Source organism: Pongo abelii, chromosome 6 (genome assembly GCF_028885655.2).
Source record: "Pongo abelii isolate AG06213 chromosome 6, NHGRI_mPonAbe1-v2.0_pri, whole genome shotgun sequence".
In the NCBI taxonomy this organism is placed as follows: Eukaryota; Metazoa; Chordata; class Mammalia; order Primates; family Hominidae; genus Pongo; species Pongo abelii.
The window spans coordinates 16,085,851-16,104,687 of NC_071991.2; the positions used below are offsets into that span (position 1 = coordinate 16,085,851).

General features: G+C 44.8%; 1 long non-coding RNA gene across 1 annotated transcript; it reads left to right on the forward strand.

Annotated features, from left to right (window-relative positions):
- Positions 1 to 3,311: 3,311 nt before the first annotated feature.
- Positions 3,312 to 15,554, forward strand: LOC103891091 (uncharacterized). The gene is made up of 6 exons (XR_655343.3): positions 3,312 to 3,399; positions 6,664 to 6,712; positions 7,561 to 7,630; positions 9,214 to 9,287; positions 14,437 to 14,565; positions 15,455 to 15,554. It is a non-coding gene; the product is annotated as an uncharacterized LOC103891091 (long non-coding RNA).
- The last annotated feature ends 3,283 nt before the right edge of the window (positions 15,555 to 18,837 follow it).

Below are 18,837 nucleotides of genomic sequence, written 5' to 3' on the forward strand. Positions count from 1 at the left end.
CCACCAGTGCCCTCTAAAGCCAGGCACTTTGTTGTGCTGGCAAAGTGTTGAAGGAACTTTAACTGACATTGAAGACACAATTTTCTGACCACTATGGTGCTGAAAACCCTGGATTGTGTCAAAGCAAAATTGTATCAGACAGACTTAAACAGACAAGAATGACTTTATTGGAGAATGTTCCAATAGGGAAGACAGAGTGAATCCAACTCTGAATACAGATGCCATTCATTAAGAGACAAACACATGTACTTTTTTTCTTTCTTTTTTTTTTTTTTTTTTTTTTTTTTTTTTGAGATGGAGTCTCTCTCTGTTACTCAGGCTGGAGCACAGTGGTGCCATCTCGACTCACTGCAAGCTCTGCCTCCCAGGTTCACGCCATTCTCCTGCCTCAGCCTCCCGAGTAGCTGGGACTACAGGTGACCGCCACCACGCCCGGCTAATTTTTTTTGTATTTTTAGTAGAGATGGTGTTTCACTGTGTTAGCCAGGATGGTCTCAATCTCCTGACCTCGTGATCTGCCCGCCTCGGCCTCCCAAAGTGCTGGGATTACAGGCGTGAGCCACCGCACCCAGCCCACATGTACTTTTAAAGTGGTACGATTGTATAGAGCTGAATTGTCATGTTGTAGACTATACGACACCAAAGGAGCCCAAGATCAGAATGCAGGGTGAGATTCTTGAAGAGAAACATCCAAAACTTCCCCGCCTCTAAGTTCTGCTTTGCTTGTTAATTGCTCTCTTTATTATAGGGTGGTGCTTGTATGGTGACATGGGTACAAAATAGGAATAGAATATTTTGTTTTTCCCAGTTGTCTCTTGCTATGTAACCAACCATCCAAAAACTTAGCGGTTGAAACAATAACATTTATTTTGCTTACAAATCTATTACGTGTGCAGGGCTTAGGAGGGACAGCTTATTTCTTCTCCACTTGGTGTCCCCAAGGGCAGCTGAAAGTTTGGGGACTGGCATCATCCGAAGGTTCCCTGTCTTAACAGCTAATAGCTGATGATGGCTGTTAGAACTTACCTGGGTCTTACCTGGGCTGTGGGCTGAACACCTAGACCATGGCCTCTACCTATGGTCCAAGCTTCCTCCAAACGTGGTGACTGGGCTTCAAAGATATGTTTATCCTGGAAAGAGAAAAAGCCAGGTAGAAACTGTATTGTTTCTTGGAATCCAGCCTGGGAAGAAGCCGCATAGAGTCACCTCTGCTTCATTTTATTTTTTAGGCATACACAGCCTGTATTCAAGGGGAGGGATATTCCATTTGGGAATATCCCTTTTGATGTGATGACTTTTTTTTTTTTTTGAGACAGAGTTTCGCTCTCGTTGCCCAGGCTGGAGCTCAATGGTACGATCTTGGGTCACTGCAACCTCGGCCTCCCGGGTTGAAGTCTCAGCCTCCCAAGTAGCTGGGATTACAGGCACCCGCCACTACACCCAGCTAATTTTTCTATTTTTAATAGAGACAGGGTTTCACCATGTTGGCCGGGCTGATCTCGAACTCCTGGCCTCAGGTGATCCACCTGCCTTGACCTCTCAAAGTGCTGGGATTGCAGGCATGAGCCACCAAGCCTGGCCGAGATGCCTATTAAACACTTTGCAGACATATTTTAAAACCACCACAAGCATGATCTGTAGAAAACTGTGAATGTTTCCTCCTCTGATTTGGGCTGAAGATGGTGCATTGTCTATTCCCAGGTTTCCAAAAGGCATCAGAGTCATAAGAATAATTCCTGAGGGCAAGGGCATCAGAGTCATAAGAATAATTCCCGAGGGCAGGCGTGGTGGCTATCACCTGTAATCCCAGCACTTTGGGAGGCCAAGGCAGGCAGATCACGAGGTTAAGAGTTCAAGACCAGCCTGGCCAACATAGTGAAGCCCTGTCTCTACTACAAATACAAAAAATTAGCAGGGCATGGTGGTGGGCACCTGTAATCCCAGCTACTCGGGAGGCCGAGGCAGGAGAATTGCTTGAACGTGGGAGGTGGTAGTTGCAGTGAGCCGAGATCGTGCCATTGCACTCCAGCCTGGGCAACAATGCAAGACTCCACCTCAAAATAAATAAATAAATAAATAAATAATGATAAAATGAAGAATGATACCTGAGTGAGTGCTGAGTGCAAGCTGGACCGGTCTTTGCCTACATTGGGTGACCCTGAGTGATAGGGAGTTTCCAAGCATGAAGTGGAGATCCTGGGTACCTCTGTGGTAGCCAAGCATGGACACAGAGGGAAATTCAGCTCCTCCACCCCCTTCCCTGCTGGTCCTGAAAATGAGCCAAAGGCTCTTCTTGATTGAAGGGTTTTGCAGTCAGTCACTACAAGAATCAGAGAAGACATAAGTACCATGGGCTGAGTGTGGTGGCTCATGCCTGTAATCCCAGCACTTTGGGAGGGGGAGGCAGGCAGATGGCTTGAGTCCAGGAGTTTGAGACCAAACTGGGTGACATAGCAAGACTCCATCTCTACAAATTTTTTTTTCTTTTTAATTAGCCAGGTGTGGTGGCACACACCTGTAGTCCCAGCACTCTGAGAGGCCAAGGTAGGAAGATCACTTGAGCCCAGGAGTTTGAGAACAACTCGGGTGACATAGCAAGACCCCATCTCTGCAAAACATTTTTAAAAATCTAGCTGGGCATGGTGACATGCACCTGTAGTCCCAACTATTCAGAATGCTGAGATGGGAGGACTGCTTGAACCCCAGAATTCGAGGTTGCAATGAGCTATGATTACGCCACTGCACTACACCCTGGATGACAGAGCAAGACCTTGTCATTAAAAAACAAAAAACAAAAAAAAAACTTCAGGCACACTGGCTCACGTCTGTAATCCCAGCCACTTTGGGAGGCTGAGGTGGGCCGATCACCTGAGGTCAGGAGTTCGAGACCAACCTTGCCAACACGGCGAAACTCTGTCTCTACTAAAAAAGAATAAATAAATAAATACAAAAATTAGCCAAGCATGATGGTGGGTGCCTGTAGTCCCAGCTACTTGGGAGGCTGAGGCAGGAGAATCGCTTGAACCCAGGAGGTGAAGGTTGCAGTGAGCCAAGATCACACCACTGCACTCCAGCCTGGTCGACAGAGCAAGACTCCATCACACACACAAAAAAAAAAAAAGAAAGAAAGAAAGAGAGAAAGAAAGAAAGAAAAAGAAAAGAAAGAAAAGAAAGAAAGAAAGAAAGAGAAAGAAATAAGTAACACATACACACACGTAGGGGCGGACAGTCCAGAGGCTCTAGAGTTTTTGCGTGCTGACTGAATAGTGGATTGTTGTTACTGATTCCCTTCTAGGTGGTGAAAAGTGACAGCTGCTCCATGCAGTTATGATGTTGCACTGCCACGGTAGACTTCTCCCTCTGTAGTGATTCAATATTCTACCATATGTCAGCAAAACTGTGAGCGCACACCTTGTCTTTCTTAGAACATTCAAATCATACCCCACCCAGGAAAGCAGGCCTGTACTCTCAGGACATTTTCTCACAAAGGTGCCCTACTCTTTGCCTGAAATTTCATTGCTAAAGCTCCATTTCCTTGGCCTTTAAGAACTTCTCAGTATTCAAGGGTCTCCTCTTAAAGAAGTGCTGGAATAGGCCGGACATGGTGGCTCATGCCTGTAATCACAGCACTTTGAGAGGCTGAGGTGGGCGGATCACTTGACTGAGGTCAGCAGTTCAAGACCAGCCTGGCCAACATGGTGAAACCCTGTCTCTACTAAAAATACAAAAATTAGTCGGACGTGGTGACGTGTGCCTGTAATCTCAGCTCCTCAGGAGGCTGAGGCACAAGAATTGCTTGAATCTGGGAGGTGGAGTTTGCAGTGAGCTGAGATTGCGCCATTGCACTCCAGCCTGTGCAACAGAGCAAGACTCCATCTCAAAAAACAAGCAAGCAAACAAACAAACAAACAAAAGAGAAGTGCTGGAACAGGGCCTATTCCCTGGAGCCCGGGCATGTGGCTCACACTTATTATCCCAGTGCTTTGCGAGGCCAAGATGGGAGGATCGTTTGAGGCCACGAGTTTGAGACCAGCCTGGGCAGCATAGCAAGATCCCATCGCTACAGAATAATATTTAAAGAAAATAGCCAAGTATGGTGGCACATGCCTGGAATAGGGCCCATCTTAAACCCTCAGCAGCTAAAAAAATTGGAGTTCAACCAGAAGAGGGCAAGGGCTGGGACCAAATGCACAATGAGCAGGTTGGAGGAACTGACCATGGCAAAGCATTTTTTTTTTAGAGATAGGATCTTGCTGTGTCATCCAGGGTGGAGTGCAGTGGCCCTGTATTAGTCAGAGTTCTCTAAAAGGACAGAACTAATAGGATATATGTATATATGAGAGGGAATTTATTAAGAAGAATTGACTCACACAATTACAAGGTAAAGTCCCACGACAGGCTGTCTGCAAGTTGAGGAGCAAAGAAGACAGTGGTGGATCAGTCCAAGTTCCAAAACCTCAAAAGTAGGGAAGCCGACAGCAGCCCAGCCTTCAGTCTGTGGCTGAGAGCCCCAAGAGCCCCGGGCAAATCCTGGTGTAAGTCCAAGAGTTCCAAAGCTGAAGAACTTGGAGTCTGACGTTCAAGGGCAGGAAGCATCCAGCATGGAAGAAAGATGAAGTCCGGAAGACACAGCGAGTCTGCTTTATTCTAGCTGCACTGGCAGTTGTTTAGATGGTGCCCACCCACATTGAGGGTGGGTCTGCCTCTCCCAGTCCACTGACTCAAATGTTACTCCCCTTTGGCAAGACCCTCACAGACACACCCAGGAACAATACCTGGCATCCTTCAATGCCATCAAGTTGACACTTAATATTCATCATCACAGGCCTGATCACAGCTCTCTCCAAAGCACCAGAGAGACCTGCCATGGTGGTGGGGGCTCCCAGAGACTGGTGGTCCTTACCACCCTTCTCCTCTGCTTCTCTTTGACTCTCAGCACAAATGCAGAGGCAGTGGTTGGATTACGTTGCAGCTCTCACCAGCTCTAACCCCAGAGGTGGGAAGCCTGAGAAATCTTGGTTCTCATCTGTCAGTAAGGAGCATGTTCTCACCTGCTCTGCAGGGCTCAGTATCCCAAAGTCTTGGTTTGGCCTGTGCAATTTTTGGGTAGGCAGGGTGGCTTTGAGCTCTTCTGAGGGACTTCAGCTTCCTGTGGCTCCCAAACCCACGTACGTCCTGCCTGGGCTGGAGCCTGGGCACCCACAGACGCACAGAGCTGCGCTCTTTCCACGCCTAGCGAAGCATGTCATTCCCATCCCCATGGCTAGGCCTGATCCTCATCAGTGCCCTCTGAGACCTTAGTCCTGGCTCCAGCGTCTCTTCCTGGAGCCAAAGCCGTGACCTGCCTCTTGACTCTCCATTCAGCCCAGAGTTTTAACTCTTTATCCCCAACCGCTGACTGGCTTCTGGTTTCCAATCTTTAATCTGAGCCTTTGCAACTTTTATTATTATTATCATATTTTGAGATGGAGTTTCACTCTTTTTGCCCAGGCTGGGGTGCAATGGCACGATCTTGGCTCACTGCAGCCTCCGCCTCCCGGGTTCAAGTGATTCTCCTGCCTCAGCCTCCTGAGTAGCTGGGATTACAGGCACGTATCACCACACCTGGCTAATTTTTATATTTTTAGTAGAGACGGGGTTTCACCACGTTGGCCATGCTGGTCTCAAACTCCTGACCTCAGGCGATCCGCCCGTCTCGGCCTCCCAAAGTGCTGGGATTACAGGTGTGAGCCACCGTACCCGGCCAGCAACTTTTATTACTGTCAATGCCTTAAAATTCATCTGTCAGCCTCCACTCACCAGGTCAGTGCCCCTTGGATATACATATGAGCAGAATCATATCTGAATTCATCTCTATGTCTCAGTGTACTCATCTGAAAAATGAAGAAATGATAGTATCTATCTTATAGGATTGTCACGGGGAGTAAATGACTTCATGCGTGCAAAGTACTTATTTTGTTGTTGTTGTTGAGAGAAGGTCTCACTTTGTCACCCAGGCTGGAGTGCAGTGGTGCAATCATAGCTCACTTCAGCCTTGAACTCCTGATCTCAAGCCATCCTCCCACCTCAGCCTCCTGAGTACCTAGGACTAGAGGCATGCACCACCACACCTGGCTAGTTTTTTAAAAATTATTTTGTAGAGATGGGCTTTTGCTTTGCTGCCCTGGCTGGTCTCAAATTCCTGGCCTCAAGCAAAACCTCCACCTCAGCCTCCCAAAGTTCTGGGATTACAATCGCGAGCCACCTTGCCCGGCCTGTAGGGTACTAAATACAATATCTGATGTATAGAAAATGCTTGATGGCCAGGCGTGATGGCTCACACCTGTAATCCCAGCGCTTTGGGAGGCTGAGGCTGGCGGATCACCTGAGGTCAGGAGTTCGAGACCAGCCTGATTAACATGGTGAAACCCTGTCTATACTAAAAATACAAAAATTAGCCTGGCATAGTGGTGGGTGCCTGTAGTCCCAGCTACTCGGGAGGCTGAAGCAGGAGAATTGCTTGAACCCAGGAGGTGGAGGCTGCAGTGAGCCAAGATGGCGCCATTGCACTCTAGCCTGGGCAACAGAGCAAGACTCCGTCTAAAAAAAAAAGAAAGTGCCTGATAATGTTAGATATTATGATTACTACAATGCTACAATGACTGGTGGTATTGCTCTCTCCAGATTCCAGCCTGGCCCTTTCAACTCTCCCGAATCTAAGCCAACAGTCAAGGTGAATTTCCTATTTGTTCCCAGCGGCTCTCCCTCTTGAGTTCCTTTCCTCCCTCCCTGAGTTTGCACCGCTGGTGGGTGCCTGCAGGTCTCCAGGCCGTACTGACTCAGATTTCAAATGGGGCTGGGGCGCAGTGGCTCATGCCTGTAATCCCAGCACTTTGGGAGGCCAAGGTGGGCGGATCATTTGTGGTTAGGAGTTCGAGACCAGCCTGACCAACGTGGTGAAACCCCATCTCTACTAAAAATATAAAAATTAGCCAGGCATGGTGGCAGGTGCCTGTAATCCCAGCTACATGGGAAGCTGAGGCAGGAGAATCGCTTGAACCTGGGAGGCAGAGGTTGCAGTGAGCCGAGGTTGTGCCACTGCACTCCAGTCTGGGTGACAGAATGAGACTCTATCTCAAAAAAAAAACAAAAAAAAACAAGATTTCAAATGGACATAGGCCCGGTGTCCCCATGACACCACCCACTAGCTCCTCCCTACTCTAGAGGAGCTGGGGATGCTTTGGGATCTCTCAGAAGGGCAGCCCTGAGCTCATGTGAGGATGATAAACTAGGTGGGATGGTGGAAGTGACACTGCAAATGAGGGAAATTAACTGTTCCAACCAGAGCTGGAATCTAAAGGTGGAGATGACAGGAAGTCCCATGAATATATGGTCCTGACCACAGGCCTGCCAGAAATCAGCCTCGGCTGCAAAATTGAGCTGTGATTATTACAAAGAGTCAGAATGATGGCTTCAGTCATGATGCTTCGTTTCATAAAGAGCAGCCCAAACAATGTCGACATTAAGTATTTAGAGAGAGAAGGATGGTTTGTAAAAGAGCGTCTTCTTATTCCCTGATAGCTACTATGAAGACGTCAGGCGTATGGAAATAACAGATGGGAAAGGCGAGTGGAGATCATTACTCTGAACTGTAAGTGCCATTATTGACAAGCGCAACCCACATCACTGAGCAAATAGATGTGCCTGAGAGTGGGAGGGAGATGCACGAAGAAAAGGAAGCATAAGCCAGATATTTCCAAACATTGGGGGGTGAAGAGAAATTGCATTAGGATGCTAGCATTCTTCAAAGCTAAAAAAATAAAAAGGTTTGAGCTGGAATGTGAGCAAGGAAGATCTGCTGAGCAGTTAATTAATAGGCTAATTTATTTTTTCATTTCTATATGACATATTCGTTCTCAGTGTTGGGGGAATCACTCTGAAAATCTGATGAAAATGGTGCCTTCTTTTTGTTTATCATTATTATTGTTATTTTTTGAGACAGAGTCTCGCTCTGTTGCCCAGGCTGGAGTGCAGTGGCACAGTCTCGGCTCACTGCAACCTCCGCCTCCCAGGTTCAAGCGATTCTCCTGTGTCAGCCTCCCTAGTAGCTGGGATTACAGTCAGGCACCACCACACCCAGCTAATTTTTGTATTTTTAGTAAAGACAAGGTTTCACCATGTTGGCCAGGCTGGTCTCGATCTCCTGACCTCAGGTGATCCAATGGCCTTGGCCACCCAAAATGCTGGGATTAAAGGCATGAGTCACCATGCCCGGCTGGTGCCTTCCTTTTCTAAAAAATGTCTTTATGAATACACGATCAATTTTTTGTTATCTTGTTTTTATTTTAGGTTCAAACACATGCAGGTTTGTTACATGAGTATGCTGCAAATTGCTGAGGTTTGGGTTTCTATCAAGCCCATTGCCCAAATAGCGAACATAGTACCCAATAGGTAGGTTTTCAGCCCTAGGCACTCTCCTTCTTTCTCTCTTTTTGGAGACCACTGCCACCTCCCCAGAGCCACCCCACGTTGACCATTGGATGCATTGGATGCAGGCTGTCTCGGGAAGGGAGTGTGGCTTTGAATAAGGCAGTTCTCTTCAGCTGAGGGCAAGATCTGGAGACAGAGCAGCTGAGGGAATGGGTGCCTCTGTCCAGGAGCTGAAGATCTGGGTAGCACATGACAGTGTCCACTACACCATGGAGCCCTGCTTTGAAGAAGGCATTTGTGCCTCTTGTGTTCTATGGAACATGCTTTGGGAATGCTGCCTCTAAGACTGCGGTTTAGAGATAAGCAATCTCTAATTGGAAGCTATGGGTCTTATTGTATTTGTCCACCCAAAGCGTCTAGTATAGCAAACTGTGATACTACATGAGCCTACCTAGTTTAGGCACTTTGGGCAAGTTTAGGCACAATTTAGGCACAATCTCTGTAAGGCAAGCTTAGAACATCTGCATATAGTATCTAGAAATAAATGATGTTTAGTGTCTTACAGTGTAATGGAGACTTAAGCTAGTTAGTGGTGGAACTGAGACTTGGAGAGGTGCCTGGCTCTCAGATCAGTTTTGTTCCATTGTACCTACAAGCCCTTGGTTCTGGAGACAGAGATGTGAAGAAATTATATTGAGGAATCCCTTCACCAAAAGGGCAGCCAACCTTATGATTTGGAAATTCTATTTTGAGACCAGTTAAAAGAGAGAAATTTCAATTCATTTCTCATTTGTCATTCACCAGGTCTAGGATGTCCCTGGGCAATGCTAAGCTAACATTCAGCGGTGTCTACAAGATGACACACAATATGTTGAAAGGTAGGCATTAAAGACCTTTGACGGCATTGGAAGAGGGTAATAACAGCCTCCCAAGAGTGATAAGAGCAGGAACAAATGTGAACTGAAGATCAAACATCAGCCAGCTACATAAGACAAGATTGAAATGGGATGCCAGGCAGCCTCCGGGGGGAAGAGGCGATAGGCGGGATCAGTGCTCTGAAACAGGAACACGACTGATCTCCAAAATAAACAGATGGACAGATCACAGCCTAATTTAGATACTACCTTGAGGTCACTGCCACTGAGGTTTTGATTTTTCTTCTATAAGTAGTTCACAGCTTTGCCAGAATATAAATAGAGTACATTGAGGCAAAGCTTAAAAGGACCTAAAAGAAGGTATAGCCCAATGTCTTTATTTTCTTTATCAGCACACCAAAGCCCAGAATAGTTTATTGATTTGTCTAAGGTGACACAGCAAATTAGTAACAACACAAGAAGAGAAATCAGGCCTTTATAAAAAATTTTTTAAACAAAATTATTCATTTATAGACATTGAACATTTCATGTGCATGGTCCCTGGGTTTAAACCCAATAGACTGTGGAGTTGATTGGGGTACAGTGCTTGATTTGAGGAAGTTCTCATTCAACTAAGCAAAGAGATCCATCAACAAATAATAAGAGGACAGGCCAGGTGTGGTGGCTCATGCCTGTAATCCCAGCACTTCAGGAGGCCAAGGTGGGTGGATCACCTGAGGTCAGGAGTTCGAGACCAGCCTGGCCAACATGGTGAAACTATGCCTCTACTAGAAATACAAAATCGGCTGGGTGTGGTGGCATGTACATGTAATCCCAGCTACCCCAGAGGCTGAGGCAGGAGAATTGCTTGCACCCAGGAGTGGAGGTTGCAGTGAGCCGAGACTGTGCCACTGCACTCTAGCCTGGGCAACAAAGTAAGATTCCATCTCAAATAAATAAATAAGTAAATAAATAAATAAATAAATAATAAGAGGACAGACTAGAAAGTATACCTGGAGAGCATTTTCACAATGCTAAATGATATGATATATACAAAGTACTGAAAGCCTCTGACTAATCCTGAGGTGCTTAGAAAATTGGTAGAAGTGGCTGGGTATGGTGGCTCACGCCTGTAATCCCAGCACTTTGGGAGGGTGAGGCAGGCAGATCACGAAGTGAGGAGATTGAGACCATCCTGGCTAACACAGTGAAACCCCATTTCTACTAAAAATACAAAAATTAGCCAGGCCGGGTGGCATGCGCCTGTAAGCCTAGCTACTCAGGAGGCTGAGGCAGGGGAATCGTTTGAACCCAAGAGGCGGAGGTTGCAGTGAGCTGAGATCGTGCCACTGCACGCCAGCCTTGGCGACAGAGCGAGACTCTGTCTCAAAAAAAAAAAAAAAAAAAAAAAAAAAAAGAAACAAAGAAAATAAAATCGGTAGAAATGCTGTGCTTGTATGATTCTGGAAAGAGAGTTAGTGTCTTTAATTTTCAGCCTCAATTCTGTCAATTGTCCAGAATCAGTTCTGAATAGGCAAGAGGGTGTGTTAACTGTTTTAGGTTCAAAGCAGTTAGGGTCTGGATTGCCTCTGTCAGCATTGGGTCTAGTGTTCCACATGCCTGGCCACCCAGTACAGCCAAACAGCTCAGTATAAAGAAATAGATTTGGCCGGATGCGGTGGCTCATGCTTGTAATCCCAGCACTTTGGGGGTCCGAGGCGGGAGGATCACTTGAGCTCCAGAGTTCGAGACCAGCCTGGGCAGCTTAGTGAAACCCCATCTCTAGAAAAAACACAAAAATTAGCTGGGCATGGTGGTGCATGCCTGTAGTCACAGCTACTTGGGAGGCTGAGGTGGGAGGGTTGCCTGAGCCTGGGAGGTCACGGCAGCAGTGAGCTGTGGTGGTGCCACTGCACTCTAGTCTGGGTGACAGAGTGAGACCCTGTCTCAAAATAAAATAAATAAAATAAAATAAAATAAAATAAAATAAAATAAAATATTTAAAAAAATGGATTAGAAGAAGAGAGGGGAGTCTCACAGTACCCTTTGCAGGAAGTACCCCCAGGTCTCTGTCTTTATACCTCTGCTCTCTCTCCCCCTGCATTTCAGAATATGATATGGGCATCTCTTAGAGTATCTGTCTCATGATCCTGCTATCTTTGTCCTGATTTTTTTTTTTTTTTTTGGTGGCTTGTTTGTCATCATGCATATGTTCCAGTCAAGTCAGCTATAACTTCTGGGATTATGTGACCACGGAGCTCTGGTGTCTACAGCTGTTTGGGCTATGTATAGGTTCTCTGATTCTTCAGAAAGAGAAGTTAAATTCATTTGGCACAAATTAGATCAGCTTCCCACTCCTCTTCCCACCAACTGTGGTCAGGGCGGCAGTCAACTACTATAGTTAAAAACCCATAGGCTTTCTCTACCATCAATGGCTGTGAGAGGCATTAGTCCTGGAGTGTCAACAGCTTGAGTAGGTACCCTAAACATGTCTAATGATCATCAACTCCCAAACATGCCTTCTTCTCTGTCATTCAGGTTTGGGGAGACTCAGCCTCAGTTCTCCCATTTCCCTTCCTTCCTTCCTTCCTCCCTTCCTTCCCTCCCTCCCTCCTTCCTTCCTTCCTTTTTTCTTTCCTTCTTTCCTTGTTTCTTACTTTTTTCCTATTTTTTATTTTTTTTTAGATGGAGTCTCACTCTGTCACCCTGGCTGGAGTCAGTGGAACGATCTCGGTTCACTGCAACCTCTGCCTCCTGGGTTCAAGCGATTCTCATGCCTCAGTCTCCCAAGTAGCTGGGATTACAGGTGCCTTTCTTTCTTTCTCTTTCTTTTTCTTTCTTTCTTTCTTTCTTTCTTTCTTTCTTTCTTTCTTTCTTTCTTTCTTTTTCTTTCTTTCTTCTTTCTTTCTTTCTTTCCTTCCTTCCTTCCTTTTCTTTCTTTTTTCTATTTTTTATTTTTTTTGAGACAGAGTCTTGCTCTGTCACCCAGGCTGGAGTCAGTAGCATGATCTTTGCTCACTGCAATCTCCACTTCCCGGGTGGGTTCAAGCAATTCTTGTGCCTCAGCCTCCTGAGTAGCTGGGATTGCAGGTGCCTGGCACCACGCCTGGCTAATTTTTGTATTTTTAGTAGAGATGGGGTTTTGCTATATTGGCCAGGCTGGTCTCGAGCTCTTGACCTCAAGTGATCCACCTGCCTTGGCCTCCCAAAGTGCTGAGATTACAGGCATGAGCCACTGTTCCCGGCAGTTTTTCCATTTTCAACTAAGCTCTCCACCACAGTGGTGTTAGGCTTCATTGATTATCCAGTATAATCTTGCTCATGCTGTCTTAGCAAAATATTACAGACTAGGTGGCTTCAATGACAGAAATTCATTTTATCACAGTTATGGAGGCTGAAAGTCCCAGATCAAGGTGCCAGCAGGTTTGGTTTCTAGTGAGGTTTCTCTTGCTGGCTTTTAAACAGCTGCCTTCTGACTGTGGCCTTCCCTTTGTGTGCATGTTCTACTGGTGTCTCCTCTGCTTCCAAGGGCACTATGCCTCTTGGTTATGGCCACACCCTTGTGACCTCATTTATCTTTGATTACCTCCTATAAGGTCCTATTTCCAAAGGTATTTGGAAATAGTGTGACATCCCCATCACGCTGGGGATTAGGGCTTCCAAACATGAATTCTAGGGGGATGTGGTTCAGTCCACAGCACACAGAAATCCTCTTCTAACTGGGAACCCTCCCAGAGGCAGGAGTTCCTTGGCTGGGATCTTACCTCATTGTCCTGGGCAAGTTGCTGCTAATGGGGTCACAACAACCATGTGACAGCTTTGGTCAATACTAAAATAGGCAAAAAAGAAATTTCATTAGGATAGGCAAAAACATTAATTAGGCAAAAAATGTTAGGATGGTAGCTATCTTTTGGAGGGAGGACCAGAAGAGTAATGAGGCTTCTGAGAAGCTATTTTTTTGATCTGAGTGCTGGTTGCATGGCTGTGTTCAGTTTGTGAAAATTCATCAACCTGTATAATTATGACATGTGTCTTCTGTGTGAGTGTTTGTTCTAGTCACCCAGTGATGGGTAATAAATCACTGCAAAACTTGGTGGCTTAAAGCAACATTAACTTTTCTCATGAATCTGCAATTTGGGCAGAGCCTGGCAGGGATAACTTGTGTTCACTACCTTCATCATCAGCTGGGGCCACTGGAAGGCTGGGGGCTAGGATTATGTGAGGCTTTCTCACTTCCATGTCTTCCAATTGATGCTGGCTAAAATTGAAATAGTGCTAACTTTGGGTGAAACCTTAGTTGGGGTTTTTGCCTGGAACACCTACATGGGGCCTCCTCATGTGGTCTGGGCTTCCCCACAACATGGCGACTGGGTTTTAAAGATGAGCATGGAGAGTCAGGTGGAAGCCATATTGTCTTTTATGACCTTGTCTCCAAGGTGTATAGTGTCACTAGCCCTGAATTTTGTTCATCAAGACAGCCACAAACGCCCATACAATTTCAAAGTGAGGAAAAAATTTACTCTATCTCTGGCTGGGGAATGGCAAAATTCTGAAAGACTACTGGGGACCAGATATATTGCTGTGGCAAATTTTGAAAAAAAAAATACATGATGCTGTAATGTTGTACTTTAATAAAAAGTTTAAAATTTTAAGTACAATAAAATTGCACAAAAATATAGTGGATTGTTTGGAAGAAACAAATGGAGACAAATGACAAACGAGGCCAAAATCAAAAAGTCTAAAGTCATGTCACATCTCTTTATCCACTCTTGATCTTCTGAAAGCCTCTAACATTGTAAAAATCTTTGACATGTAACCATCTTACACGGAGTAAAATAGTAAACAAAAAGCCCTCAGCAACCTACATTGTGGCAGTAGGCAAGTTATTACATGAGGCTGGTTGAGACTTGTGTATTTTTTTCCAGTCATTTGTAATCATAGTGGAAAAAGAGAACATTATCTACAAAATAAGAGGCTGTAGTGTCCAGGAAATGGACCATGAAAAGGATTTTGCTGTGATGTAGAGATTAGAAAGAACAGCCCATGTGAATTAGTAAATGGCAGGCAAATACAGTACATTCAAGTGTAACTTCAGTGCAATTTCAAAGGATTTGTTACATGAAGAACTAGAAATTCTCCAAAGCAATATTAAATACTGATTTTTTTTTTCCAGAATGGAGTGGTGATTCCCTTGGAAGGATGTGAAAAGCTTTCCAATCTCAAAGTGATATCAGAGCTCATTCCCATTGAAACACTTGGATGCTCTATCTCCAGCTATCATGCTCTCTTTTTTCCACTCAAGGTCATGCCTAAATGTACGTGTGTCCACCCTTACCCCATGACATCATCCAAAAGCCAATCCATCCATCTGTGCATTCAGGCTTAAAACTGATGATGCTCCATCTCCGTTTTCAGAAACTTTCTTGGCTCCTTTTTGCTCAATTTTTGGTTTATTCTGGGCTCCAGGCATGCATCATTGCATATTCTGACTCCATTTTGTTATGCATGATCTGCCCTACTCTACCCCTTGAACTTGGGGGCAGACTTAGTTCTTCCATTTTGTGTCTCTGAGAAATGGATTTCTTTCTTTTTCTTTTTCTTTTTCTTTTTTTTTGAGACAGATTCTTGCTCTGTCATCAGGCTGGAGTGCAGTGGCACGATCTCTGTTCACTGCAACCTCTGCCACCCAGGTTCAAGTGATTCTCCTGCCTCAGCCTACCAAGTAGCTGAGACTAAGGTGCCCAACACTACGCCCAGCTAATTTTTGTATTTTTAGTAGAGACGGGGTTTCACCATGTTGGTCAGGATGGTCTCAATCTCTTGACCTCGTGATCTGCCTGCCTCAGCCTCCCAAAGTGCTGGGATTACAGCCATGAGCCACCGCGCCTGGCCAAGAAATGGATTTCTTTTGCCCCAGGATTTTGTATCCCTGGCCACTTTAAATAATTCTATCGACACAAGGGCTGGTACTTGGATCCCATCCTTAACATTCATCTGAGAGGTCTATAACCCTAACACGAGACAGCAGGACCATCTGCGGTTACAACTTGCTCAGACTGGTTATGAATAGGGTGTGCATTCTGGCTCAAGCAGTGTGGAAGCCACTCAGGATAACCACACTGCGGACATCTTCATAGGCACCTCATTATAACAAAAATTTTAAATTGAAATATAATTTTAATTATTTTCAGAAAAGAAGAGAATGCAGGTTTACACAGATACTGCAAGCCCCCTCAAGCTTAGGCAGTGGCCCTAGCTTAGATCTCTCTTCCTTCTAGATCAACACAGCTGGTAAGTCAGGTCTCAGCTCATATAACACTTTCACTTCAACATCCCTAGGGCACAGTTTCTGGGTTCTCAGCTAATATTTGTTAAATGAATGAAAAACTGTCTGTGTATCTCTTTTATCATTAAGTGATTCAGACCCCAAAATTGTATACCCTCAGAAAAAAACTCAAGTGTTGCCAAAATGGGTTTATATTTGTACTGTATTTTTCATTCCAGTGGCAGCTCAAAGTACCATTTGGCGCTGTAAGCATGAATGAAAATTGTGCAGGGCTTCTCACAGGCAGAATAAGTCATATCAGCTCTCCATCCAGACTGTATCCATCTGGGTCCTTCATCCTCATCTCCCAATAGCATCTACTCTTCTTACTCTGAAAAAGATGACAGCTATATTTGTGGTTCAGTTGAGTGAATTAGAGATAATTTCCCCTTTCTCTACACCAGCTGTTTTCTTAAGATCAAGAGGGTGGTAAATTCTCATTGTGTTCTCTTCTCAGCACAAGAGCACCCAACCTCAGGATTAGTCTCTTCTGTTTAAGAAGAGCAATCATTTGCCACTTGACTTTTCACTTCCTTCTGTCAGAGGGGGTCAGTATTTTTTAACCAACTGCGTGTCAATTGCTTCCCTGTCAGCATTTCATCATTACTAGGCTGACCTCTCTTTGAAGAGGCTTTCTACTTCAAAAACATAGAGATGTATTTGAGAATGGGGTGAAGAAAGGCCATTGGAGGGATATAAAATAAGGCATCATTAATGAATGCCAGTTAAAAAATCTAACATGCATTTTTATCTTTGAGTTCTTAGGGAAACTTTGAAAAGTTACATTTGAATAAACAGCCCTTGGAAAGGAGCACAATTTAATTAATTCCTTAGACGTTTATTGTGAGCCTACAAAGGGTAAGACCCTGTCTGTCTTGATCCTGTCTTGTTCAGCAATGGAGGGTTCATAATGGCACCTGCCTGGTTGGAGAGAGGTTTAAGCAAATGACAAGGAGGAAGTGCCTGGTGCAGGATAAGGCATCAGGAATGGCCCAGGTTGTCCCTGCTTGGAGCTTCAGGTAGATTACAATCTAGCAAAGAGGCAAAACAAAGCAAAACAACAACAAAGATTTTGTCGTAAGGCAAACACATTTTACCTTAAGAAAAAATATTGGAAAATGCCATATGTCTTTTGTCTAAGGTCAAACCATGCCTTATGAGCGGCCAAAGGTAAGGGAGGTTGTACTAATCTGCTCTCACACTGCTAATAAAGACATACCCGAGACTGGGTAATTTATAAAGGAAAGAGGCTTAATGGACTCACAGTTCCACATGGCTGGGGAGGCCTCGCAAACATGGCAGAAGACGAACGAAGAGCAAAGGCACTTCTTACATGGTGGTGGGCAAGAACACACGTGCAGGGGAACTCCCCTTTACAAAACCATCAGGTCTCATCAGACTTATTCACTATCATGAGAACAGCACAGGAATGACCCGCCCCCGTGATTCAATTATGTCCCACTGGGTCCCTCCCACGACACGTGGGAGTTATGGGAGCTACAATTCAAGATGAGATTTGGGTGGGGACACAGCCAAACCATATCACCGGTTATCTGTGCATCAGAGATTCTTCTCATGGCCAAGGTTATATTTGCTCTAGGTGTTGAAGAATAGGTAGAATTTCCATATGTGTGGATGTGAGTAGGATATTCTAGACTATAAACATAAAGTAGGAGTTTCAACCAGTGCCAACTGATACTTTATACTGCCTGGGCATGCCAGGGAAGGTGGAAGTCAATGCATTCCAAGGACTGAGGGGTTCCTAGGTAGTCTTTTATCTTAAGAGGTGAAAGAATGAGACATTGCGAGCCCTAACCATTCAACTGGAGTCATGATGAGATCACAACCGCATAACTAGAAAGATTGGTCTGCAGGACCTATAAGAGATATTGAGGGGAGAGACTGAGGGTTGGGAAGGTGTAAGGAGGATATTGAGAAAGTTCACATCAGGGGTCATTATGTCTTTGACTAGGGCTGTAGCCAAGGAACTTGGAGGTATGAAATAGTGGCTGTAGAACTTGCATATAGGAGGCACTTGGGGCTGGCAGTTGGCTTGGAGGGATGCCAAGAAGACTTGGCTTGAAATGGGTGTGCAGAGCCAGATCAGGGCTCTAACTTAGATTCAACATCTAACTTAGGCAACACAACAGAAGCTGTGTATGTGTATGGCAGGGAGTGCTCATGGAGAGATAATGAGAGGTAGAGTAAATTACTCCCAAGATACACTTTTAGCATTTTCACTGGAAAAGAGGGTGGAGATGAGTTTGAAATCAAAATCATTATCACCTTCAATGTCTTAATTAGGTTTCAGACTTCTCTTTCTTCCCTTGTAAAATGAGAAGAATCAAATGGATTTTATGTAATGTTACTTTAAACATTATGAATCTATGGATTTCATGCTTGTTTCCCTTAAGAGTATGTCATTTCTGTGGTTTGATTAGTAAGAGTAGATCTTGCCAATTTTTGTTGTTTTCACGGTTGCTGCCAGAGGCTTCAGGAAGCCAGAGGATGGTTGTAACTATAGCTTTGAGGTGGTTTTTCTTTTCTTTTTTTAATTTTAATTTTAATTTAATTTTATTTATTTATTTATTTATTATTATCATTATTTTTGAGATGAAGTCTTGCTCTGTCACCTAGGCTGGAGTACAATGGCGTGATCTCAGCTTACTGCAAACTCTTCCTCCCGGGTTCAAGCAGTTCTCTCCTGCCTCGGCCTCCCAAATAGGTGGGATTACAGGAGCGTACCACCACGTCTGGCTAATTTTTTGTATTTTTAGCAGAGATGGGGTTTCACCCTGTTAGCCAGGATGATCTCAATCTGACCTTGTGATCCACCCACCTCAGCCTCCCAAAGTGCTGGGATTACAGGCATGAGCCACCGTACCTGGCCGCTTTGAGGTGGATTTTCTAAGCATAACTTGCAGGACTGTGCTTCTATAACCTCTATTTACCCAGAATTTCTTCTATTTCCCTAAAATTCCTGGCGTCTCAGTGGAATACATAGTCTGTTTTATATTTCAAATTAAATTAGAATCTGCTGTGGTTTGAATATTTTTCCTTTCCAAAATTCATGTGAAATGGAGACATTTAATCCCAGTGTGGCAGTATTGAGGGAAGGGGACCTTTAAGAGATGATTAAATCACGAGGGCTCTGCCCTCATGAACAGATGAATCAATTCATGCATTAATGGTTTAATGGGTCAATAGATTAATGGGTTATCATGGGAGAGGAACTGACGGCTTTATAAG